This window comes from Hirundo rustica, chromosome 5 (genome assembly GCF_015227805.2).
Source record: "Hirundo rustica isolate bHirRus1 chromosome 5, bHirRus1.pri.v3, whole genome shotgun sequence".
Classification (NCBI taxonomy): Eukaryota; Metazoa; Chordata; class Aves; order Passeriformes; family Hirundinidae; genus Hirundo; species Hirundo rustica.
In genome coordinates, this window is record NC_053454.1 from 7,398,113 (window position 1) to 7,407,022 (window position 8,910).

An 8,910-nucleotide genomic window follows, 5' to 3' on the forward strand; every position below is an offset into this window, starting at 1 on the left:
GTTTCCTGTTGGTGACTCTTCTGAGCAAGTCCATCCCTCCCAGGGCCTATATAACCACCAGAAAACAAAATATGGAGATGTGCTGATATGAAGAAGGAGAATAAAGGGTGAATGATGGCTCTGCTCACAAAGCAGGAGCGCACGAGAGAACAGCCAGAGTAGATGCTAGGAGCTGAAGAGCTTTATGAGCTTTGTGGCCCAGGACCATGGGCTCACCAGAGACAGAAAGGATTTGTCACTCTTGTTCGTACCCTCTTTTTCCTTCACTTTCTCAGGCATGTTAGCTTTCATTTAGTTTCTCTGTTTCATAACCATCACGTTGTTTTTCACAAACAGCATCTCAGGTGTCGGTAACATGTCAAGTTGAAAAAGCGTTGTGCCCTGCCCCAACAAGATTATGATCTAAAACCAAGAAAGAAATCATTGTTGTAGTGTGCAGTGTTGCAGTCAGAGCCTTGTGGGGACAGTTCTGCACACACACACCTCTGGGTGACCACTTCTGATGGTGCCCATTGAAGACCAGCCCTGTCCCAGACCTTTTTTTCTTTCTTTCTTGGGTGGTGCTGTCGGGCAGGAGCAGGGGATGGGAAAGAATGCAAGCAGAAAAGAGATATCTCACCAAATGTGCAAGTGGGATTGGCACAGGAATGATATTGCTAAAGGACAAAGTCTGCATCACACTCACCATCCATGGTTTGCTCCAGGTTTCTCACCAGAGCAGGAAAAACTGGCATTTCCATCAAGGAGGAAGGACCCCAGCTGGGAGAAGAGAGCAGAAAAAAGGGACCAAGCCAAGTGCATCTTCCAACCCAGTGCTACATTCATATAGGCATTATGCACAAAATTTAAACAGTAAGAGCACGAGGAAATGTGGCACCAGGAAACCTTCAGGTACCTCCAGGACACCAGGGTGCACTCCTTACACATTTGCCCCGAAAATCAGTCAGCCCAAAGTGATACTGGGCAGAACAAGATGGATAATCTGCACATGTCTTCTCCAGTGATAACACACCCTGCCTAGCCCTTGTTGCTGGCATTTAGCTAAATGCCATGCACACTCACCTCTGGGGCTGCCTGGCCGCCCTCTGCATGCTCATTGAGCTGGGGTGGGAGGTGTTACCACTGCCTTACGTGCCAGGTAGGCACTGGGTCTGGGTTCAGCCGGCCCTGAGCCAAAGGCAACGTGGATGTTGCTGTAATGAGAGACTTCCAGATGTTACAGACTGTATTAAGGAGCAGGTTACAAGCAGGAGGGGTGAAACTGTTGAGCTCATACCAGCAAAACATGGGAGAGGAGCAGAACCTGAAGAACAGACAGAAGAAAAGCAAGGCTGAGAAAGGCAATATAAAACATAGCACATCCCCTGAGGGCTCTGCTAGACTGGTAGAACTGGAGAAAAACCCAAATGAATTCTTACAATTTCTCAGTGAAACTGAGAGCTATATGCTCTCAAGGAGCTGTATGCTTTGGAGAATAACTTAGTGCTCACAGCCTGCACAGACACAACACAGAGCTCCTTGAATAAGTGCTGTCATGCACTCCTGAAGTGTTCCTGCACAGCCAAAACAGCTGCCTGGACAACCAGGATCCAGCCAGCAGCTTGCCATTTTCCCAGGGGCAGCATGTTACTCTGTGTGGTGGCTCAGATCCTGCCAAAACTGCCCAACCCCAACAAGAGAGAAATCATTCCTTGTCTTTCCTGGGTAGCACAGTTACCTTTTCCCTCAACAGAGAAAATAACTTAGTCGAGAAATGACTCTTTGCTGATCTTCCATCAGACACTTGTCTAGTCTGCAAGGCAGAAAACACATTTATTGGTTTCAGCCAACTTTTCCACTTTCACACCAGTAATACAAAGGGGGCAGAAAAAGCCAATTTTCCCCCAAACAATGAATAAGCTTGACTTTGCAGAAGTTTTCAAGCAGACTCTGCTATTAAACCTGCTATAGTAGTGTTTACAGGTACTCCCTTCATATTGCAGGAGACAGATTTGTTTTCATCATCCTGTGCCTCCCAGCAGCATTTGTCTGTCCCACATCCATGTCTGTCCCACAGGCAATGGCAGGCCCAGAGGTGATGGTGCCTGAGGCCATTCTGGAGGAACAAACGAGGAGAGCATCGGCAGATGCTCAATGCACATTACAGGGCTCCAGAACAACCACCTTCCTGTCCTGGAGTGACAAACACACATCTTCCACATGGGAAGGACATGCGCTTAAATGCTGACATTACGTGGATGATGCCAACCGTATTTTCATTCATGAATTTCATTCCTGCCTTCATGCGCCTCCATGAGGGCTGAGCAGTGGGACAGAATCAGCTCCTGAATGTGTCTGATTCAGTTTGGCCAGTGGCTTCAGAGGACCTCCAGTGCCCATCCTAATGTTTTGCCTAATATCATCTTCTAGGGATGTCTTCCCCCATCTGATGGCAGTTTCTTGCCTTAGCAGCAGTCTGGCCTCCACCACACACCTCCTGGCCCAACCAAGGGAATCCCAGCAGGGTGGTAACTACAGGACCATGGACCTTGAACCCTTAGGAAGCTGCTGAGCAGGCAGAGCTGAGCATGTCAGCATAAAGGCATTGAGATGTTCAGCTGGAAAAGGCAGTATGGAAACCAAAGGAGAAGAACAGAGATGGGCACAGGGATGGTGAAAGCCAAGTCATTTTCATAAAAGGAAGGAAAGTTCCAAGCTGTCAGATGGTTTCCTAAGAAAGATGATACCTTTCCAGTTACTTATGAGTTCACACACCAGGAATGTGCTGCTGTCAAGAGGTCACTCATTTACAGCCTGCATGTGAGAATTTGGAAGTTGTTGTAGTCTGAAAGTCACCTCAGAGCTCTTATTATACATGTAATGCAAATATCTGGTGATATTCTTTCTTGGACAGAAACCATGCAGCCAACTCTAACCTACACAAGAGATGAAGAAGGTAAATTTTAGGACATTTTGATCTGTCGTTGTAAAATGCTTTTGTGGAAATGCCCTCGTCAGCATATACATTCTTATGGAATGCTTCTGTTGGAGGTTTATGGTTTACACATGCAAATCCTCTGCAAGTACCTCCCAAAGGCATTTATGGTCAAACTCTGGAAGAACACAGAAGACTGTCCTCATGAGACCGTGCAATATCTCCTTCTTCAAAAAACCCATTCCACTCAGAACAATCCTTTTTGCCTCAGCCTGGGGTGTAAAAACACCCAAATAATAAAAATCGTCTGCCAAAAAGACCTTCACAAACTACCCAAGGAAATACTCATACGACAAAAAGACATGAAAATTAGGTAACGCTTTTGCAAGTTTTATCGTCTTTCAAAGAGCTCAAGAGAGAGGAGAGGATGTGCAATAGAGCCCTGATGACCAGGGACTTCCATCTGATAAAGCAATGACTATTAGATTTAAAAAAAAAAAAAAAAAAAAAAAAAAAAAAAAAAAAAAACACCACGCAGATAGATGCAACACAACCTTGTGAGGCTGATGCTGAACCAACACCAAGATCTGGACAGGGCTGCTGGCCCCAGGCTGCAACGGAGGAAGACAAAGGAGATCCCATCTCTCCTTGTACAGGCTGAGCAAAGGGGTTTATGATGAGTGAGTGGAGCTGGACTGCCTGTAGCCTAATAATAGCAGAAAATTGGTGTTTCTGCTCAGATCAATATCTGTGCAGAGGGCAGGAGGGAACACCTGGAGCTCTGCCAGGTGGGCATCACTCCCCTTTTCTTTGCATTTTTTTCCTGATATTAACAAATACATTGTAATTCATATATAATTATATCTGTATGCTTGCTAGGTAAAATTTTAGCTTGGGAACAGTTCTGTTGTTAGGTAAAAATTCTGGGAAGATTGATGTTTTTAGCATTGCTTACCAGTTTCACTGATGTTTACCACTTAGAGTAATTCTGCCTTAAGCTGGAGAAAGTCTCAGATGGGCTGAAACATTCTCGATGCACTTCCTTCCACCTCTGCCTGTGCCCCCTAATTGTTAATTACTTGTGATGAGATTTTTCATCAAAAGGACCTCAGAGCATAGGAGATACATTCACACTCTGATTTTATCCCAAATTATCTTTTATTTGTAATGATCATTTTTTTTCTCTTTTTTAAAAAAATGAACAGGAGTTAAGGCACCTGAGCCAGTGAGAGCCTTCAGAGAAGAAGTTCATTTCATGCAAAACCCCGCTATCAGTTTTCACTCTTTGAGAATGATTTTAATGACATTTTCAGGAATTGAGTTTGCAGAAGCAAGGCTGTTACTGGATACTCAGAAAACAGAAAGATAAGTGCTTTATTCATTACAACATTACAGAGTGCTGTTGGCATGACTTTTCCAAGTCTTGTACTCAAAAGTAGAATTTGAGAAATTTTTACAAGGTAGGGAAAGGGCAAGAAATTACTGGCAAAAAGGGGTTGCTCTGAGGTTACGGAATCCAAAATAATTCTGGTTGGCTGATCAACAGCTAGTTAATTTTTTTGAGTGCATCACAATCCTCACGTCAGGGATACCAGCTCATATTTGCCTTGCCCAGATGAGTGAGTCTCATGGATTTTATGAAGAGAGAAGAATGTATGAACTGTGTAAGCCCAAGGAGAGTGGGCAGCTCTCCAAAAGGGAGACACATCCTCATTATTACTGTCAGCCTCAAGGAACCCCATAAAACACCATCATTTCAGGTGTTAGGCAAAATTTCCAGCAAAGCCAATAGAGGTTTGCTTGTGTGGGAGGGATTGGAGAAGCAAGGCCTCTGTGCGTGTGTGAGCATGTAGAACAGGGCAGAAAAAGTTGTTTATGCAACATTAATGTTGAGAAATAAAGCAGTCAAGCAATGCAGCGTTAGGGGTGAATGCTCAGGTTGCAATGTCGCCTCCTGGTTGTCTTTAAGGGCTGGTCATCACAGAATCACTGAGAATGGAAAAGAGCCTTAAGACCAGTAGGTCCACCAGTTAGCCCAGTATCACTGTGCCCACCACTAGACCATGTTCCTAAGTTCCACATGCATTTTAAACACCTCCAGAGAGGTTTTGCACCTCACTGTGACTCCGTGCAATAACCAAGACCTGTGAAATATCCTATAGCTGGGGTTGTTCAGTGACAAGTCAACATGTGATTATCCTGCAAAGGGAGGGGGGTGGGAAGGCAACACTTCAATTTGAGACCTCATCCTTCACTCAGGAATTGGCTGGTTTGTGGTTCTGGTCTGGGATGCTCCTTACAGCTGACTCATATCAAGGCAACAGCCCCTTTCTAAAAGCACAGGACCACCTGAAAACGTTCCTGCAGTTACCCCCTTGCAAAGTCCACTTCAGCCCTCAGGATTCAGCCACACAAGACAGACAGGGCAAGCACAGTCCTCCCATGGCTTGTAACACAGCTTTCTTATCCCCCTGAGAAACAAGAATCTGTGGCTACAAAAGGGACAGGCTTCCACACCTCTTTGCTCTTCAAAGTTTCCAGTTTATTATACAATTCCAAGTGATCGAATCTAAGTCGGATCTGATCTGTGTTTATTTTTCTTTCCTCAGAATCTGAGTGATATGTTTGGCTCAGAAAGTGGATTTAACTATCATTTCAAGCAGCTGCTAATTACAGTGACTGAAACCTGGTGCTTAATTCCAGCCTCAAAGCTGTGAATGGTTCACATTAAATATCAGATGAGGTGCAACATCTCAATTTAGTCCAGCTAAACATTTGCCAGATTTCTCTGCAGAATGCACACATGAGCAAGATACAAACAAGACAGAGGAAATCAGATATCACCAAGCTCTCAGTAACACTCCAGAAGCTCAGCTCACATCATTCATCTTAGGTACCCTGAGGTTCAGGCGCCAATGTTGCAGATTTTGGGTGGAGCATCTAATGAGCAGAGAGTGGGAATCTCATCAGAAAATAAATTATTATCAGAGAATCAGAGAAACATTTAGGTCAATTGTTAAGTTCTCTATTTTCATATCTTACAGGTGCAGAAAAAGAAAGGCTTTGGAAAATTTAGTACAGTTTTTAGCAGGGCAATACAAGCTCAAGGAATGGGGTGGGTTGGCAACACATCTCCCAGGAACACGGATGTGGGCAGGGTCCAGTGACAAATGGGGGCACTGGAGGGGCTTTTCCTTTCTCTGGGTAATCTTTTAGGATGGTGCCAAAGATGTAAAACTTGAAAGATGAGTTTCTACAGCTAACTACCTTAGTTTACAGTCACTGAAGCTAAGGCACATATTTTCAGAAGGACTGAGGGATTCAATATGTTGCGAATTAGAGCAAAAGCCTTGTTAACTGATCACATTGCAGCAGTACCCCTAGGAACTGGGGCATGGGATCCACACTGGCATGGAGTGGAGGATTAAATTCTGGGCTTCTCGACCTTGCTTGGGTGAGGAGGAAGAGATATTTCATAATTTTTGACCGCTCACAGAAATAAAATAATTAGAAGCTCAAAAAACGGCATTTTAATATTTCCATATAACATGGATTTAGATGGCCCATCTTCAACTGCTCAGGTTTGAAACTTCTTACAGGCATTCTTCTGCCTGACATTAAACCTCACATTAGTTCATTTGCTTCAGAAAGCCAAACACTGTCAATTGAGGGTGGCTGTGAGCCCGACACAGATTATTCCAGTAATCCCACATCCAACCATCCCAATAATCTCCCTCAGCAGGAAACGCCCAGACGCAGCATTTCAAGGGTTCAGTCACATCCCAGCAGTCATTTTTCCTGCAGTCCTGCTGCATCTGTGGCTCTTACACTGGAGCACATCTAACAAGGCATCCAGCTGCCCTGGAGCCAGGGCTTTACCTCTGCTCATTCACCATAAAATCCTGTTGTTCTGTGGGAACATCTGCTCGTTTGTGCTCCACCCAAACACCCCACACATTCTTCAGAAATTTTTCTTTCTACAAGTCTGGTTGCTTTTTGCCAGCAGCAATGTACACGCTTGACATGCTAAGAAAAACTATTTAACAGGAGGGAAAACACGTTCCACATAAATTATTCTCACTGCAGGATGAAGAGGAGCAAACTAACACTGTTGTACTTTGGGAAACGGTTTGCAAAAGGAAAGGAGTTTAACTCAGTCAGTTAAGGTGAAATACCTGCCATTCCCTCTCCATAATATGCTTCAAAGAGCATTTATTGTAATTAACTCAGGCCAGCACTGGACTGAGTGGCCGTGTGGAGGTAGAGCACCCTGGGAACTGCGTGTGAATCCATGCTCAGGGAGAGCCCAGGGGACGGATTTCTGGCTGGGCTTCCACCTTGGCTTTTGTGAAATGGGCTGTGTGGCCAACTGGGACAACTCTCCCTAACTCCCTGCTGGTGATCCATCCCTGACACCAGAATGAACTTCCATGGAAGACAAGGTGTCCTGCTTTGATGGGCATGGCAGAAGACACTGCTGTGCCAGACAAATGAGGGTATGGGGTTTATAGCAATTTTCTATACTAATTGACCCACACATTCACAATTCCGGCCCAAAGAAGCAGGACTTTTAATTCTGAGTAAATTTCAGTCTAAGTCAGCAGTTAGACACTTTTTTAAAAAAAAATTTCATTGTTTAATTCGGAGAGTACTTTCCAAGAGAGAGGTTGACAGCTTTTCTTCACAACACCTAATCACCATGTAGTGTCACAATCCCAGTACCTAAGGTCTCAAAGAAAGGAAACAAAGATGACAGTTACCGCTCTGCCCTTCACTCACATTTAAGATAATTTGAGAGTATTTTTTAAGAAAATCTTCAGACATGAAAATAACTAGATAATGGATCAGTTATGAATGTACTTCTCCCTCTTTCCTTCTTTCTGACACTGATGTTGCTTTAAATAGAAGAGGTTTTTAGATTTGTGGTGGTAACTGGCCACTAAAACCTCTGTGAGAGGTGCTATTTCAGTCACTTCTGTTCTTCACACTTAATCTTCATCCATATGAAAGTGATTAAATACTTTAATACTCTATGTCTTTTGCTGCTTAAACTTCTCTTAAATGACCTCGTGCTCTTGCTTAGGAAGAGGCTGCCCAGTGAAGTGGTGCAGCCACCATTCCTGGAGGTATTTAAATACCTGAAGGTATTTAAAAGATGTGCAGATGTGGCCTTTAGGGACATGGTTTAGTGGTGGCCTAGGCAGGGCTGGGTTAGTGGTTGGACTTGATAACCTTAAATGTCCTTTTCAACCTAAATGATTCTGTTATTTGGTGGTTTGTTCTTTGGAGTTTCATTTTGAGATTGGAGATTCTGTGTGTTTTTCTCGTCAGGCTGCAGACAACAGTCCCTTAGCAGACATGTGCAAAAAGCCTTTCCTGGGCTTCTTGGTTTTAATTTCACTATTTTATTTAAACCCTATTTTGTTTGACCACATGGCACCCAACCCCTGACCTGTAAATGGCTGCTGTGGCGCAGGCTGAGATCAAAACTCAGGCTGTAGACAGCTCCAAAGAAAGGAAATGAACACAAGCTCTCCAAGACTCAGCTTTAACCTCCACACCCCTCTGTTTAAATCTCTACAAACCCTTTTACTTAGCCATTTGCAGAGTTACCCACTTGGTCCAAGAGTTAAGCTAAAGGGGTCATTTCTTGAGCCACCTTCAGCTTGTTACTCAAGAATTGCCTCTGGTGGGATGCTCAGTGTCAGGAGGTTTGGTGGACAGAGTTTCTGTGATACCTACTCAAACTGCAGCCATGTCCTTCTTCCCTTCACTCCTGCAGTTTCAGTAAATCCAGCTTGATTTAATCTCTCATAACTGTGTACTGTATTTTTATTTAAATTTGCCTCCAGCCTCCTACCAATTAGTGCATCCAGGCATAAGTGATGGTGGTACCTCAGATCTTGCTGGACTGCCTCACTCACAGTTTCATCATCTTCAGCTCCTAAAATGCTCCAGGTCACTGCCTGAAGCTGAGTGAATGAATGTAATCCTCC